The sequence below is a fragment of the Lissotriton helveticus genome, chromosome 10 (genome assembly GCF_964261635.1).
Source record: "Lissotriton helveticus chromosome 10, aLisHel1.1, whole genome shotgun sequence".
In the NCBI taxonomy this organism is placed as follows: domain Eukaryota; kingdom Metazoa; phylum Chordata; class Amphibia; order Caudata; family Salamandridae; genus Lissotriton; species Lissotriton helveticus.
The window spans coordinates 1202704946-1202723413 of NC_136071.1; the positions used below are offsets into that span (position 1 = coordinate 1202704946).

At 47.0% G+C, this 18468-nt stretch overlaps 1 protein-coding gene and 1 long non-coding RNA gene across 4 annotated transcripts in view; both read right to left on the reverse strand.

Moving 5' to 3' along the window:
- MPP1 (MAGUK p55 scaffold protein 1) overlaps positions 1-18468 on the reverse strand; it is a 180244-nt gene that overhangs the window by 128002 nt on the left and 33774 nt on the right. The window lies entirely within an intron of this gene.
- LOC144785690 (uncharacterized) lies at positions 14584-17774 on the reverse strand. Its single transcript, XR_013602022.1, has 3 exons — positions 17176-17774; positions 15484-17133; positions 14584-15268 (listed from the first exon to the last, which is right to left on the reverse strand). It is a non-coding gene; the product is annotated as an uncharacterized LOC144785690 (long non-coding RNA).

Sequence of the window (18468 nt, forward strand, 5' to 3'; positions counted from 1 at the left end):
TGAAAGTACAATGTAGCACAAAAAGTAAAATGTGTTTATATAGTAACGTATGCAAAGGAGAATGAGGCCTACAACGTGCACAGTTAGGCTAACATAGAGAAAACTACAACAGGCCATGCAAGGAACACAGGACACTCCACGCTGCACCAGGGGCACACGCTCCACACTGCACCAGGGGCCCGTCCTCCATACTGCATCAAGAGCAGACGCTTCACACTGCACCAGAGGCACACGCTCCACACTGCACCAGGGGCGCACGCTGCACACTGCACCAGGGGCACACGCTCCACACTGCACCAGGGGCCCGTCCTCCACACTGCACCAAGGACACACACTCCACACTACACCAGGGTCACACACTTCACACAACACTAGGGACACACCTTTACACTCCACTTGGGCACATGCTTCACACTGCAACAGGGGCACACGATTCACACTGCCCCAGGGGCACACACTCCCAGGCAATTGTCACTGCTCTGGAGGCAGTTTACACACCTTTTTCTCACCTAGTTCTAACCAAGGCCTGGCTTGGGAGTTGCTGGATAACTAATGCAAATTAGCCTCTGGCAGCTTCAAGCAAGGTAAAGGTAACTTTCCAAAAATTACATTTCCCACATATTTACTAAAATCCGACTTTACCATTGTTTTTATTAAACATAAAAAATAAGTCTTTGAATGAAGTCTGTAGCTGGTACAGATTAAATGTTCTAGATTAATCTGTATAATCCATACATTGACTTTTCTTACATGCCAGCTACAGCCTGACTGAACAGTAACAATGGTGTTTTGAACACTTGTGGAATATGCCAGGTCTGGTGTCAGACATGTCCTACTATTAAATGTTAGGAACCCTATCTTGTTGGCAGTGAGTTGTGGTTAGGGGTGACTTATTTAATATTTAAAGTCTACTTGATTTTGACAGGTCTGGGCAGCAGGGTTCTGTCAGGCTGCACAGGGTAGACCAGAAGCCATGTTTTCAGTGCCACTGTAGTGGATGACACAATAGGTGCTGAAGTCCACAAGTAGCATTTATATTTCGATGTCACTGGTGTATTTCTGCACCATATACTTTGTCCTTGTAGGAATGTTTATAGAGCCAATCAGGTTTAAAACCTAATTTCAACACGTTTTATGGGTCTGAGCAGATGCAGTCTTTTCTGCTAAGACATCATCTAAGATCTGCGTATCAGCATATGGAGTTCCACAGGGATCCATTTTAGGCCCCTGCTCTTCAACATCTATGTCAGACCTCTGGCAGAGATTGTGGAAGAGGCGGGTCTTTCCCTATATTCGTATGCGGATGATACACAGATTGTCTTTTCGCTTTCCACCACTAAAGACGCTACGACATCTGCCCTTCAGTGCGCCTACGGCAAGTGACAGAGTAGATCCGCCTTAACTTTTTGAAGTTAAATGGGGATAAGACTGAGGTCCTTATCCTGGGCAAGCACAAGGACCTATGGGGCCCTCACCATTGGCCTCAGGAAATGGGTTCCTGTCCCCTACCTGTCACCCATGTCCGTAATCTGGGCATCGTTATTGATGATAGTCTCTCTATGAGACAACAGGTGGCGAGTGTTGCTGCCATCTGTTTCACGATCTTGAGGTGGGTTCGTAAGAACATTTGGATGCTTCCTGCCTCAACCCAGCACACGGTAGTCCAGGCACTCATCACCTCTCGCCTCGATTACGGCAATGTTCTCTATCTCGGTAGCTGCCAAACGGTAATGAGAAAGCTACAGGTAGTTCAGAGCTCTGCAGTACGCCTTCTTTGTCAAGATCCTAGACAGGCTTCCATCTCGCCGTATTTACATGACCTTCACTGGCTTCGTAATTGATCAAAGAATTAAATTTAAAACCCTGTGTTACATCTTTAAAAACAAGGTGTGGCACCAGCATATCTGCAAGAGCTCATCCATCCTTACATTCCTTCTCGTCCCCTGCGCTCTACAGCCCACGGAGACTTCGTTATTCCCAGATTTAAACTTGCAAGAATGGGAGGCTGTTCCTTTTCTTGTCTTGGCCCCAAAATCTGGAATTCTCTTCCAGTGTCCTTGAAGAATGACCCGTCCTATTTCCACTTTCGAAGAAATCTTAAAACTTGGCTTTTTTAGTAGCAAATGGTTCTTGACTGCTCCTTTTCTAGCAATTTGTGGGCTAGGCACCGGGAAACTCTTTTTGAGTAGCTGCGCGCGTTACAAAACTAATTTAATAATAATAATGCACTGGGAGCTGGATACAAATGTGTTAGTGTTTGAGATCAAGATTACCAGCAGGAGAGATGCCCCAAAAAAATTAACAACTGGAGGATGCCCACTCAGAAGGGTTACTTCGTAACATGCAGACTAGTAGGTAGCCCTGAGAGACCAGTGATATTCAGTTGTACCCACCACAGAGGCTGACATTTCACTTAATGGGCATTTCTCAGCAGGAGTTCAATGCTTTTAATGGGAGAGTAGCAGCACTCCTCAGCAGTAGTTCAATACTAATAAAGGGAGAGTACTTGGAATTCTCAGCAACATATAGGTGCTGTAAGATAGCGAGCGCCTGCACTTTTGTATCATCATTTGAACCCCTGGATTCGTATAATTCCCAACTGAGCTGGCAACACTGTTTTTGGGCAAATCAGTAATTACATGGAATGCACCCACCACTGAGATATGTCACTAGCAAAAAACTGACATAGGCTGGTGGAAAAATGTGGATGTACCCTGGGAATTGAGTGAAGTCTTCCCAGTTCCAGCCTCAAATCCCTATTTCACGACTCTCGGACTCCGTCGTGAAGGTCTGCGATAATCCTGCATCTTGAAATGATCCATAGCAGCGGTGTTAGTGATTTCTGAAAAGGCCATACTGGTGCAGTATCCTACGTCATTTGTGATGCACCCAAGTAAGCGGGGACGCGGAAGCCATACCTTGAATGGGGCATTCTTATCGTGAAGGCTCCATCTTGATATGGGACAATAGAGAGCTCTGCGACTGCAAAGGTAAAGAAAGTGCAAGTAAATACTATTCCTTGAGCACATGGGGGTCATGTATGTAGAGTACACTGCTGCTGGTGTCTGGGCGTATTACTCAAGAGTGTAGCTTCCTTTACTACAAGCCTGCTCTCCCTGGACTGGTGATGCCTGGGGTCCCATCTGTGGGCCCCTACACCCTGGGGCCATCGGTTCTTGGTACAGATTAGTGTTACAGCGGCTGATCCCATACTTTCAAGCACTATTTTGACCCCATAAGCCAGTAAAAAAAGAATTAGGCACAAGTGGCTGATGCAAAGTAACACGTCATAACTTTTGCCTCTTCTTCTCTAAGAAGGCGGAACTCAACAGTCTGTACTTGGAGAGTCCTTGACTTGCCTTTGAGCTGTCAGGCATGTTAAGCTTTATCTTTGTGGATTTACTCTTACTTTGAGAACTGACCATAAGCCACTTGTTTTTGTTTTCTTTTTACATCCAAAAGCTCTCTATGTACCATACAAAGGATAGCTTGCTGGTTTATACATTTAGAGTGATACAATTTCAAAGTTGAATATTTGCCTGATGACCGCAACCCGGCTGTGGACGGTCTCTACCGAATGTCGCTAACAGATGTATCGTAGAAAGAGGACATGACTGAGGAGATGGTGGTGACAGTAAACCTTTCTGGGATGAAAGAAGAACACTGGAATATGGCAGTGGAACAGGATAGGGTTTTGAGTCAACTTCAAAAAGAATTCTCATTGGTTGGCCCCGAAAATGTGGAGAACTTCTGGAAGACTCAAGAAACTTGTGATAAGTTATGGATGAACCTCGCACTGTCAATCACAGGAGCAAATTATCACTGAAACAATTGTTGATTTGTTGAACTTGTGCGTAGGGGGCACCTGAGTAGGAGTTTGACCAAAAGAAAATTCAGATTATAATACTGGTGGGCAGCAGTTAACTCTATAGTGGAATACTGTGTTAAAACATGCTCTTTTTGTGCCAATAGTGATTAATCCAAAAGGGTTTGGGATGTGTCTTTATCTCCGGTTGAAGTCCCTGAAAAATCATGTGCCAAGCGGGCTCTGGACACTCTTGACCCAATGAGACAATTGGGATGTTGATGAAAATGTATCATTGTATTGGAGGATTATGACAGATGCTGGACAGTCACCAGAAATGTACAGGACATTACCTCATGTGTTCATATAAGCCCTCAGGGATGTTTTCCTCAGTGAAGGCATTCCTGACACCATTGTCACAGATAATGGTGTGCAACTGACTACAGAGTCGGTACCCATGAAAGACTTTTTACAGTAAACGTCAGTATGCTATTACAGAACGGTTTTATACTACCCTAGAGTCAATGGATTGGTTGAAAGAATCAACTGATTTATTTGTAAATGTATCTAATCGTGCCTTGATGGCTTTGGGATTTGTTTGTGCTCTATAAATCTTTTCAAATTTCATTTCATAATAGTTGTGTGTTAATTGCGATCGCATTGAAAAGTCCCAACAAGATATGTTGCGGTCATACCAAATGACTCTTAACAGTGTCACAGGTACAGCTTTGTTTATTCCTCTCAAGGGAAGGCTTCTGGGAACAAAGGTATCATCACTATTATTAAACGGTGGATGATATTCTGAAGTTGACAGCAGGGAACCCATGGGCAGGGTCAACTCACGCCAACAAGAATACAAAGTGAGATATGATCGTTTACATGGAGGCAAATTTCAGAAGCGGCATGCAAGGGGGTTGGGTTCAGCTCAAGAAACCTGGCAAACAAAGTGCGACAAGCAGTTCCTACTCTGCACCATTGAGAATATCCAAAGTTAAGAAAAGAAAAGTGTGGTAGATGGACAGAACGGTCAAACATGGAGCAGGGATAGAATTGCTAAGCATACTTCTGTGCCTTCATATACAACTACCAGCAATTATACCATCACTAACAATTCCTTTCGAAGGCAGAACATGTGTTCTGAAGGTTTGAGGGCCACTTCCAGATGTGAGAAACGCAAAAACATTTTGGCGTTGAGATTATATAATGGCGCAGTTCTGCCTTAAGGAAAAGATGTCATCTTGGAGAGTAATATGTTGATGCAAAAATTGCATTTACTGTAACTTAATTCCTTTCTCTTCCTTATGCTCCCTTTTTGGTATGTCCCTTCCACCCTGTGCCCATGTTTTAACGTTAGAATCGAAGTTCTCACAGGATGGTGGTCAGTTCAGAGCTGAATGTTGGTGAGGCAGTAAGGAACACACCTGGTCTTCAAGAACCTGTGGTTCCTGTTGTCATTCCGGTCTCCAGTTCTGCGCTACCGGGCAATCGCTTCGCTCTTGGAGCAGAGTTCAAATGAGGCAGGGCCTTTACCCGTGGGCAAGTCACATATAGCATGGGTAGAGAGACCCAGTGGAGCAATAAGTACTGACTGTGGACCACTGAAAACAACCTTCCTCCCGCGGTGCACTCTGGGGGGGCTATGAGGAGGCAAGGGCCCCCCTTCGAAGCAGTCCCCGTGCAGCGCACACAATGCACAATCTTAAAATCCAGTATTTGTAAAGCGCTAACTACTCACCCTTGCGGGTCTCAAGGCACTGGGGGCCATCGTGGAAATTAAGTGAGCTATTGCCTAGAGTCACATGGTGCTGGGCTGAGCTGCCGCCGGAGCCGAGAATCGAACCGTGAGCCCTGTGTTCCGAAGTCAGCTGCTATGGCCGCTGCACCACACCTCTCCACACCAACCTTGGTGAGTGCACAACCTTGGTGAGCGCACAACCTTGGTGAGCGCACAACATTGGTGAGTGCATCTGAGCACACACACGGGTCTCTACTGAGGCCTGTGGCGGCCACTCAGGGAAGGTATACGCAGGGCTACAGCCAGGAGTGTGGCCTGCAGACTTTGCCCTGGTACTGAAGAATGGAATCCCACAATCCTTTGAGCCTCTTAATACATTCTGTAACTGTGACAAAGTTGCCTAATTTTCACATGGTTCACGTACTTACACTAAGTAAAACAAGCTTAGCAGAAATGTCCCAGAATTGGCTCAAAAGATCAGAGACCTGGACGAGAAGGACACATTTCGGGTGCAGAGCGCTGCTCGCCTTCTAGAGGAATTGTAAGTATTGATGTGGATTTTGCGTCCCACACTCACCAGGGGCATTATTCATATTTTTCCCATGTGCTTTATCAGGATCAAGTTCATGAATTGTTTTTTAAGGAAACCAAAATGATTGATATGTTCTTGTTGTCAGAGTCAGGTTTGAAGTGTACAGAGACTATCATTAAGTGCATTATACTGCGATGGCCAGGAACTCACGATTGCTTGATGTAAAAAAAATTTTTTAAAAAAATAAAAATACTTTTTTTATATATATATATACAGCGAATTTAAATTGAGGTTCCAGGCCCAAATCATAAATGCATTCAGAAGCTAAGCTACTAAGTTTTATTTCCTTACATTCCTTATTTTATTTTTTAACCAAACAATTCTTAATATTGCCTCTGTCCTATATAATACAGACACATGTTGAATCAATAATCTTATATATGGTTTACACCACATAAAGGAAGTTTGTTGCAGCTCTTCACTCATTGAAACATTCATAGGATAAGCAATGAATAAAAAAAGGAAAACAGCCCCAACCCCTCCACCAGCCCTGTTTGTAGGGGCTGTTCTCTCAAAATGAATAGTGGTGTCCACATTAGGGTGCCAATGGCATCATATTAATGTTGGTGTTGCAGCCAAAACTCTTCCCCCACCCCATAGAAGATTTATTATCGTCCTGTTTCAATGTCCATACTTGTCTCTGTTGATAGGGCGCTTAGAAGCAGTTCAGTCTTTTAACATTTCAGATACCTCTGCGACGGGGTCCCTCCGTGAGACAGTTACATAGGGCCTTCCAAAGGGTTATACGTGGGGTAGTTCGCCCACCCCCCCTACATTCCTTCAAGCATAGTAGACTAACTACGAGGTGGTATTTTTGTAGCTTAGCCGGGTACATGCATCACTCATGTCATAGTTGGTAGTGAGTCTTTGGGAATTCCTATTCTAAGCGCGCCACACATTTATTGTTGCTCTGTGAGTGTCTATTCAACAAGTGTGTCCTATTTGTCTATATATGGGCGAGTGCTTGGTAGTGCCTTATTAACATAAAGAATAATTATGTTTTAAAAATGAATAAATAAATACATTTTTGAGTACAACACTTCAAAACCAGAGTTTATCGAATGCATCTTTAATCTACTTATACTTACTTCCTTTATGCATCTATATACCTTATTTTATTTTTATTTATAAAGTTTTATATAGCGCTAGCTTGACCCGTGGGTATCAGAGCGCTTTACATACACAAAGGAAAAGAAGAATGTGCATTCCATCGCAGGATAAGAGGGAGCATAAAGATAATACTAATGAATACAGTGAAGGGGAGAAAAACGCAGGTGGTTGGAACAGTCAGATAACCACCCATCCTTGAGGGTCAAGTGAGAGGGGAGTTCACTAGGTTATTGAAGCCTAGGTTAGTTGGCTTGGACGGTAAAGTAATTGTTGAGGAGAACGAGTTTCAGGTCCCTTTTGACGCAGGAGAAGGAGGGGTTACATCTGGAGGTCTATAGGTAATGAGTGCCACATCCTGGGTACGTTTCCAGAAAAGGCTCGGCAACGGGTCATTTCCTTTTTCAATTTCAGACGGATGAGAAGAAGTGAGTTGGTGCTTCCCAGAGTTCTGGATTTTCCTGCTTTTACCAGTTTGCTGTTTTGGTAGTTTGGAATTGGGTGTGAAGGGCCTTGTGAGTGATGAAGGCCAGTTTGTAAATACATCTCCCTTCCATGGGGAGCCAGTTGAGGGCGTTGAGGTTTGGTGTGATGTGTTCAAATCTTTTTACACCAGTTATGAGTCGAGCTGCCATGTTGAGGACGGACCTTAGTGGGGCTCGTGAGCTTTTGGCGACCCAGTTAGGATGGCGTTCCCATAGTCTAGTTTAGAAAGGACTAGGGATTGTACAACTGTCTTGAGATCATCCTGGGGAATGAAAGGTTTAATTTTCTTGAGGTGTTTTAGTGAGTAAAGCTCACTTTTTGCAGAGTTCTTGATGTGGTCTTTCATTGACAAGTTCTTGTTCAGGGTAATGTCAAGTGACTTTTCCGAGTCGGATGTGTCGCGGGAGCAATTTAGGGCATCCAGGTTCTTGAGCCAGTCTTGGATTGGTAGGTGGTTACTTTTTGGAGAGAACAGTATTAATTCCGTTTTGTCCGGGTTCAGCTTTAAATGGTTTGCGTTAAACCAGGATTGGATCATGGTAAGCGTGACATTGAGGTGTTGGATATCTTTAGGTGATTTGATTTTGTGGTATATTTGAGGTGTCATCGGCATAGAGGTGGTATTGAACTCCTGCTCGTTTCAGAATATTTGCAAGGGGTTCCATGAAGAAATTGAAGAGGGATGGTGAGAGTATCGATCCTTGTGGGACCCCAAGTGTGATTCGTGTTGGCCTAGGGAGGCACGAGTTGATTTTAATTTGTTGTGAACGTTGTTGAAGGAAGAAAGTGAACCATTCTAGTACTGTGCCATTGATGCCAGAGCGCCTCTTTAGAGTCTCAAATAAAGCTGGATGATTTATTGTGTTGAATGCCGCTGATAAGTCAATAAGGATGAGGAGACAGGTTTCACCTTCATCTAAAGTTCTGTGAATATCGTCTGCAATATTGAGCATCGCTGTTTCGGTGCTACAGCCTTTCCTGAAACCTGACTGAAAGGTGTCGAGGAGGTTGAAGTCATCCATATATTTGTTAAGTTGTTGAGGCACGCACTTCTCCAATGTTTTAGCTAGGAACGGGAGGTTGGATATAGGTCTGAGGTTGTTGAGCTCGTTGGGGTAGGCCCCTGGTTTCTTGAGTATGGGTGTGATTTGTCCTAGTTGAATGGAGTCTGGGACACAGCCTGATGTAAGAGAGTTGTTGATTTTTATCCAGAAAGGGGCAATGATGTGGTTGAGTTTCTTTACTATTGTGGATGGGAGGGGGTTCGTAGTGTGGGCTGTAGGCTTGCAATTATATTGAAGACCTTGTTTTCCGACATGAGTCTGAAGTGCTACCAATTAGCGTCATTTTTCAGAGATAGATAGAGTCATTTTTCAGTTGGAAGTGGACCTGGTTGTCCATTGTGTGATTTCGATCTGTTTGGTCAGGGTGATTAAAGGGGGCAGCTTGAGAGGGAGGGAGGATTTGAGGTTTGGATGAAGGATTGCTCAATTTTTTAGACTTATCTGTGAAGAAGCTGGCGATTTTCGTCGCATCGATCCTTGGTGGCTTTTATTTCCTGAGGGAGAGAGCCATTTGTTTGACTTTTAACACTGTTGAAGACTTCTCTAGGTCTACTCTTCCCCGGGTCTAGTTGGCTGCGGAAGAACGTGGCCTTTTCTCTAAGATAGTGTTTTTTGTATGCCAACCGGGCCGATCTAAGTTGAAGCAGTGAGGCACATGCTCGGTTGATGGTTGTCAGTAGCCGGCAGCTTTGAGCAGCTCTGCAGGCCTCTGTATGGGGTTTCTTATTTTCATTGTTCGCTGAGCTGGTTCCTGCTTCATTCTGAGTGTGTTTCTGCATTAAATCTGTCTTGTTTAAGTTCAAGTTCAAAAATTTGTATAGCGCACTACTCACCCAGAGGGTCTCAAGGCGCTTGGGGGGGGGGGGTACTTTACTTATCGAATATCCAAGTTTTTTGTTGCTTTCTGAAGGAGAGGTGGTTCTGTGTAAGGCGGAGGTGGGTGGGGAGAGAATTCCAGGTTTTGGTCGCTAAGTAGGAGAAGGATCTTCCCCCCATGGTGGATCTATGGATGCGAGGAATTGCGGCGAGGGCTTGATTGGACGATCGTAGTTGGCGGGTGGGGGTGTAGAAGGACAGTCGCGTGTTGAGGCATTCGGGTCCAAGGTCGTAGAGGGCTTTGTGTGCGTGGGTGAGGAGACGGAACGTTATTCTCTTGTTGACGGGGAGCCAGTGGAGGTCTTTCAGGTGACCGGAAATGTGAGCTTGACGGGGGATGTCCAGTATGAGTCTGGCTGAGGCGTTTTGGATGCGTTGGAGTTTTTTCTGTAGTTTGGCAATGGTTCCGGCGTAAAGGGTGTTTCCGTAATCCAGTCAGCTTGTGACCAGTGCGTGGGTGACCGTCTTTCTTGTTTCAGTGGGGATCCAGCGGAAGATTTTTTTGAGCATGCGTAGGATGTTGAAGCATGATGATGAGACGGGGTTGGCTTGTTTGGTCATCGAGAGGGAGGAGTCCAGGATGAAGCCCAGGTTACGTGCGTGGTCCGTAGGTATGGGTGCTGTTCCTAGGGCCGGTGGCCACCATGAGTCATCCCAGGCAGAGGGGGATGAACCTAAGATGAGGACTTCCGTTTTGTCCGAGTTCAGTTTTAAACGGCTGCTCTTCATCCACTCGGCTACTTCTTTCATTCCTTCATGTAAGTTGGTTTTGGCGGTGTTTGGGTCTTTGGTGAGGGAGAGGATCAGTTGGGTGTCGTCTGCGTAGGAGATGATGTTGAGGTTGTGTTGGCGTGCGATGGATGCGAGGGGACTCATGTAGATGTTGAAGAGGGTGGGACTGAGTGATGATCCTTGTGGTACGCCGCAGATGACTTCGGTGGCCTCTGATCTAAAAGGGGGGAGGCGGACTCTCTGGGTTTTTCCGGCGAGGAACGAGATGATCCAGTCTAATGCTTTTCCTTGTATTCCGACGTTGCTGAGGCATTGTATGAGGGTGCTATGACAGACTGTGTCGAAGGCTGCGGAGAGGTCAAGTAGGATGAGGGCAGCTGTTTCTCCGTTGTCCAGTAGAGTTCGAATGTCGTCTGTTGCTGCTATGAGGGCGGTTTCGGTGCTGTGTTTGGCTCGGAAGCCGGATTGTGAGGGGTCGAGAGATTTGTTGGATTCAAGGAAGGCGGCGAGCTGACTGTTGACGGCTTTCTCAATGACTTTGGCAGGGAATGGGAGGAGCGAGATGGGGCGGTAGTTCTTCAGTTCAGTGGGGTCTGCTGTGGGTTTCTTCAGAAGGGCGCTGAGTTCGGCATGTTTCCAGCTTTCCGGGAAGGTAGCGGAGTTGAAGGAGCAGTTGATGACGTCACGGAGATGGGGTACGATAATGGAGTCTGCTTTGTTGAAAATGTGGTGGGGACATGGGTCGGTTGGCGATCCTGAGTGGATGGAGTTCATCAGGCGGATGGTGTCTTCAGTGGTGATTGGGTTCCAGGCGCAAAGGTTCTTAGAGGGCGGTTTTGGGTCGGAGGTGGGTGGAGTGGACTGGTCTTCGGACTGGTTTTCAAAGCTGTTATGTATGTCAGCGATTTTGTTGTGGAAGAATGAGGCTAGGGAGTCGCAGAGGTCTTGGGAGGGAGTGATGTCGTTGGTGCCGGCGGTGGGGTTGGCAAATTCTTTGACGATGTTGAATAGTTCCTTGCTGTTTTGGGCGTTGGTGTCAAGACGATCCTTGAATGCTGATTTCTTGGTGGATCGGATCAGTTGGTGGTGTTTGCGGGTGGCGTTCTTGAAGGTGGACAGGTTGTCAGTGGTTGGGTTTTTTCTCCAGGCTTTCTCGAGGGTACGACAGAACTTCTTGGATTTTTTAAGGTCATCGTTGAACCAGGGGGCTTTTTTGCTACCTTGCTTGATTTGATGGTTTTTCAAGGGTGCTAGTTCGTCGGCCCTGTGGGCGATCCATTGTGTGAGGTTGGTGGCTGCTTGGTTTGGGTCCGATGATTTGGCAGGAGGCTTCTGGTGAAGCGATGTGAAGAGCTGGTCGGTGGTAATTTTGTTCCAGTTTCTTCGGGGAATGGGTTGTGGGTCGTGGTCTTTTTGAAGTTGAAATGAACGCAGCTGTGGTCCGTCCAGTGGAGAGTTGTGGTGTGATTGAAGGAGATGTGCTTGCTGGAGGTGAAGATTGGGTCGAGCGTGTGTCCGGCATAGTGGGTGGGGGTATTGACAAGTTGTTCGAGTCCGAGGTTGGCCAGGTTGTCCAGAAGGGTGGTGGTGTTGCTGTCGTTGTTCTTCTCCAGGTGGAAGTTGAGGTCTCCCAGTAGAATGTAGTCCTCGGAGGGGAGGGCGTGTGGGCTGATGAAGTCAGTGATGTCTTCGCTGAATTGTGTGCGGGGTCCTAGTGGTCTGTAGATGAGGGTGCCTCTGAGTGTGGTCTTGGGGTCGGAGTGGATCTGGAAGTGAAGGTGTTCGGCGGTAGCGAGGTTGTCGTCGGAACTGGTCGTGATGCGGATGGTGTTCTTATGGACGATGGCGATGCCTCCTCCTGTTTGGTTGGTGCGGTCCTTTCGGATGATCTTGTAGCCGTCCGGGATGGCTATGGCGATGTCGGGTGCTGATGAGGCGTTCATCCAGGTTTCTGTAAGGAAGGCGACATCCGGCGATGTAGTGTCGAGTAGGTTCCAGAGTTCAATGGCGTGTCTGTGGACCGAGCGGGTGTTGAGCAGGATGCACTTTAGGTGGTTAGTGACAGAGCTCTGTTTGGAATCTTTGAGTTTGGTGTGGGTCCTAATGCAGTTGAACTTGCAGGAGTGGCAGGTGAAGGGTCCATGGGTGTGTCCTGGGGCGGCTTGGTAGCAGTTTGGTGGGCGGCCGGGGTTAAGGGCTAAGAGTGTTGCGGCGTCGTATGTTATGCGGGCGGAGTGGATTTTGCGGGGGCCAGGGTGTCTGGCGCTGGGCGCGGTCCAGGCGCGGACGGGCGTAGACGGGCTTACCTTTGGCGCACCTTCGGCGCGCATGGGGCGCGACCGCTGCGCGTGGACGCTGCACGCAGAAGCATCTGTCATAAATGGATAGTGGAGGGGGGTGGGGCGAGGGGCGAGGGGCGAGGGAGGAGCAGCTGGGAGGCGGGAGCGGGGTGGAGAGTCGGGCTGGGAGGCACAACAACAAACAACAAAATGGCAGCAAGCCAAAAGCGAAATAGGACGAGATTGGGGCACGATCTTATAAAGCGCTATGAACAGGCAGCACAGTCAGGCAACAATATTCTGAGCAGGCAAAGCGAGTGATACACAATGGCACAATAAATATCGAAGCACGGTCTAGCAGTAAAGCGCTACGATAACACAATATTCAGCAGTGCGAGCAATGCGTGATAGATGGCAGTCTGGCAGTAAGCGCTACGATAACACAATATTCAGGCAAGCAATGCGTGATACATGGCAGTCTGGCAGTAAGCGCTACGATAACACAATATTCAGGCAAGCAATGCGTGATAGATGGCAGTCTGGCAGTAAGCACTACGATACCAGAAGAGTGAGCAGGGAGCAGCGAGGGGAGCGACCGCTTCTGTGTGTGTCGTTTCCACAAATGTTTTAGGAGGTTTGCGTATGTATACACTGCATCTACATAAGTCCCAATTTTTTAACCCAAAAATGGCTTTATTTTGGGCTTAATTGGCTGTCTCAGGCTGAAACTGCTCCTGCTTCACTAGAACTCAAAGTAGAAAATGCTTTCACCCATCTTTTCTGGTTTCAAAATCTACCACTTCCTTGTTCTAAAATGTTGGCATGTGTGTGTGTGTGTTTGTGTCTGTGTGTGTCTGCCTTCTGTATAAACGCTTACTCCACCGCCCCATTATTACCGTATCCTGTACCCCCCCCCCCATAGGGATTACATCTGATCCTTCCAGCGCTGGAGATTTCCAGTTCAGACCAGACTGAGACATAACACCGCCGTTCCCCCTCCCCCCCTGTGGGATCTGACTCAGCAGAGGCGCCTCCAGGAGGAAAACACCCCCCGCAGCCCCCACCCAGCCGGCTCTCAATACAAAGTACTTTATTGGCTCAGACAGGCGAGTGCAACGATCGGCAGGAGAGACCGAGGGTGGGGACATCCTGTGCTCTGCCTGACCTGCCTCAGAGCACACTCGAGTCCGCGCTAGCGCCGTGCACACACTGCACTCTGCTGCTGCCGCCTGCGGGTACAGTCTGGGCACTGTCTGTCCAAGCCCTGCCCCAGCTCAGTGCACACCTCTCAGCGCCTGGAGTCTGCTCTAGCGCCGTGCACACACTGTACTCTGCTGCTGCCTGCTGGGTACAGTCCGTGCACTGTCTGTCTAGCCCTGCCCCAGCTCAGTGCACACTTCCCAGCGCCTCGAGTCCGCTCTAGCGCCGCGCACACACTGCACTCTGCTGCTGCCGCCTGCGGGTACAGTCCGTGCACTGTCTGTCCAGCCCTGTGCTGTCCCAGGGCACACTTCCCAGCGCCTCGAATCCACTCTAGCGCCGTGCACACTGTATCCTGCGGCTGCCTGCTCAGGAAATGTGATTTCTTTTTTAGATTCCGTTTTTTGTTACAAACAGGAGTTCGCCTGGTGCCTCATAATATTTACAGACATTTTAAATACAATGTATACAATCGTTTAGGAGCTGAAAAAGAACCACAGGTCGCAACAGGCCGCCTACAATAAGGCGCAGGGGCTTCACAACGCTTTTCTTTGTTTAAGTTTTGCGAAGGGCTAACACGGTTGGACATCTTTCCAAAACAACTATTTTGAAACAACTTTCAAGATCAACTTTTGTTCAGAACTTTCAATTTTCCCAGTTCCACTCGGGAGTAACTCGTACACACCAGTTTTTAGTGTGCCTTTTAGAATACCCTTATAAAAGCAGAACTACAACTCCCAGCATGCAAAGCAAAGACCTGGACCGGATGCGCTGTGCTCGCAGGGGCCTGAAAACATGTTATGTGTTTTGATGAATGAATGATGTGAGTATCGGTGACTGTCTCAAATAACGCGAAATACAAAGCGGCAGCACTGCAGGGACACATTTCACGCTAAAACGGAGCACCATTTGCCAGTTTTACATTTTACATAATTCCAGGCAAATTCATTTGATTTTGCCAAAAGTTCGAATAATTATGTAAAACCAAATTCTGGAAACCGTGCACAGCCCTACCTGCCACATGATTGGTGCAAGGAGCCGGGTTGGTCTGAGGCGGGCAGTGGCGTAGCAAGGGTGCCATGAGCTCTATTGCAAGCAAGCGAAACAAGCCCAAGCTAAGGCAATAAACAGCAGTGTATCTCAGAAGCAGTGACTCTGCACATCCGTGGGCACCGGTGTCACTGCATCTGCTGCACTGCAGACGGCCCTCTTATCGACTAGAGGCATAAAGAAATTTACAGAAGGGCTCTCGGTTTTCATTGGGTCACCTGCTCCCAGAACGGGGCAGGGTGGGATGGCATTTGGTTGGAAATGTGTACTTTACATACAGGCGGAAGTGTGAAACTGACCTGATAATGGGGCGATACACGCTAGTGGAAGCGTAAAACTGACCTGGCAACGGGGCTTTACACGCTAGAGGAAGTGTGAAACTGACCTGATAATGGGGCGGTACACGCTAGTGGAAGCGTAAAACTGACTTGACAACGGGGCTTTACACGCTAGAGGAAGTGTGAAACTGACCTGATAATGGGGCGGTACACGCTAGTGGAAGCGTAAAACTGACCTGACAACGGGGCTTTACACGCTAGAGGAAGTGTGAAACTGACCTGACAACGGGGCTATACACGCTAGAGGAAGTGTGAAACTGACCTGACAACGGGGCTTTACACACTAGCGGAAGTGTGAAACCGACCTGACAATGGGGCTTTACACACTAGAGGAAGTGTAAAACTGACCTGACGGTGGGTCTTTAAATACTTTAGGAAGTGTGAAACTGACCTGACATTGGGGCTTTACACACTAGAGGAAGTGTGAAACTGACCTGCCAATGGGGCTTTACACACTAGAGGAAGTGTGAAACTGACCTGCCAATGGGGCTTTACATACTTTAGGAAGTGTGAAACTGACCTGCCAATGGGACTTTACACACTAGAGGAAGTGTGAAACTGACCTAACAACTGGGTTTTACACACTAGAGGAAGTGTGAAACTGACCGGACAATGGAGCTTTACACACTAGTGGAAGTGTGAAACTGACCTGACAACTGGGTTTTACACACTAGAGGAAGTATGAAACTGACCTGACAACTGGGTTTTACACACTAGAGGAAGTGTGAAACTGACCTGACAACTGGGTTTTACACACTGGAGGAAGTATGAAACTGACCTGACAACTGGGTTTTACACACTAGTGGAAGTGTGAAACTGACCTGACAACTGGGTTTTACACACTAGAGGATGAAACTGACCGGACAACTGGGTTTTACACACTAAAGGAAGTGTGAAACTGACCTGACAACTGGGTTTTACACACTAGAAGAAGTGTGAAACTGACCTAAAAATGGGGCGGTACACACTAGAGGAAGTGTAAAATGACCTGACGGTGGGTCTTTAAATACTTTAGGAAGTGTGAAACTGACCTGACAATGGGGCTTTACACACTAGAGGAAGTGTGAAACTGACCTGCCAATGGGGCTTTACACACTAGAGAAAGTGTGAAACTGACCTGCCAATGGGGCTTTACATACTTTAGGAAGTGCGAAACTGACCTGCCAATGGGGCTTTACATACTTTAGGTAGGGTGAAACTGACCTGGCAATGGGGCTTTACACACTAGAGGAAGTGTGAAACTGACCTTACAACGGAGCTTTACACACTAGTGGAAGTGTGAAACTGACCTTACAACGGAGCTTTACACACTAGAGGAAGTGTGAAACTGACCGGACAATGGAGCTTTACACACTAGTGGAAGTGTGAAACTGACCTGACAAATGGGTTTTACACACTAGTGGAAGTATGAAACTGACCTGACAACGGGGCTTTACACGCTAGAGGAAGTGTGAAACTGACCTGACAACGGGGCTTTACACGCTAGAGGAAGTGTGAAACTGACCTGACAACGGGGCTTTACACACTAGAGGAAGTGTGAAACTGACCTAAAAATGGGGCGGTACACACTAGAGGAAGTGTAAAACTGACCTGACAGTGGGTCTTTAAATACTTAAGGAAGTGTGAAACTGACCTGCCAATGGGGCTTTACATACTTTAGGAAGTGTTAAACTGACCTGCCAATGGGGCTTTACATACTTTAGGTAGTGTGAAACTGACCTGGCAATGGGGCTTTACACACTAGAGGAAGTGTGAAACTGACCTTACAATGGAGCTTTACACACTAGAGGAAGTGTGAAACTGACCTGACAATGGGGCTTTACACACTAGAGCAAGTGTAAAACTGACCTGACGGTGGGTCTTTAAATACTTTAGGAAGCGTGAAACTGACCTGACAATGGGGCTTTACACACTAGTGGAAGTGTGAAACTGACCTGACAACTGGGTTTTACACACTAGAGGAAGTATGAAACTGACCTGACAACTGGGTTTTACACACTAGAGGATGAAACTGACCTGACAACTGGGTTTTACACACTAAAGGAAGTGTGAAACTGACCTGACAACTGTGTTTTACACACTAGAAGAAGTGTGAAACTGACCTAACAATGGGGCGGTACACACTAGAGGAAGTGTAAAACTGACCTGACGGTGGGTCTTTAAACACTTTAGGAAGTGTGAAACTGACCTGACAATGGGGCTTTACACACTAGAGGAAGTGTGAAACTGACCTGCCAATGGGGCTTTACATACTTTAGGAAGTGTAAAACTGACCTGCCAATGGGGCTTTACATACTTTAGGTAGGGTGAAACTGACCTGGCAATGGGGCTTTACACACTAGAGGAAGTGTGAAACTGACCTTACAACGGAGCTGTACACACTAGTGGAAGTGTGAAACTGACCTTACAACGGAGCTTTACACACTAGAGGAAGTGTAAAACTGACCTGACAGTGGGTCTTTAAATACTTAAGGAAGTGTGAAACTGACCGGACAATGGAGCTTTACACACTAGTGGAAGTGTGAAACTGACCTGACAACTGGCTTTTACACACTAGAGGAAGTATGAAACTGACCTGACAACTGGGTTTTACACACTAGAGGAAGTGTGAAACTGACCTGACAACTGGGTTTTACACACTAGAGGAAGTATGAAACTGACCTGACAACGGGGCTTTACACGCTAGAGGAAGTGTGAAACTGACCTGACAACGGGGCTTTACACGCTAGAGGAAGTGTGAAACTGACCTGACAACGGGGCTTTACACACTAGAGGAAGTGTAAAACTGACCTGACGGTGGGTCTTTAAATACTTAAGGAAGTGTGAAACTGACCTGCCAATGGGGCTTTACATACTTTAGGAAGTGTGAAACTGACCTGCCAATGGGGCTTTACATACTTTAGGTAGTGTGAAACTGACCTGGCAATTGGGCTTTACACACTAGAGGAAGTGTGAAACTGACCTTACAACGGAGCTTTACACACTAGTGGAAGTGTGAAACTGACCTTACAACAGAGCTTTACACACTAGTGGAAGTGTTAAACTGACCTGACAACTGGGTTTTACACACTAGAGGAAGTATGAAACTGACCTGACAACTGGGTTTTACACACTAGAGGAAGTGTGAAACTGACCTGACAACTGGGTTTTACACACTGGAGGAAGTATGAAACTGACCTGGCAACTAGGTTTTACACACTAGTG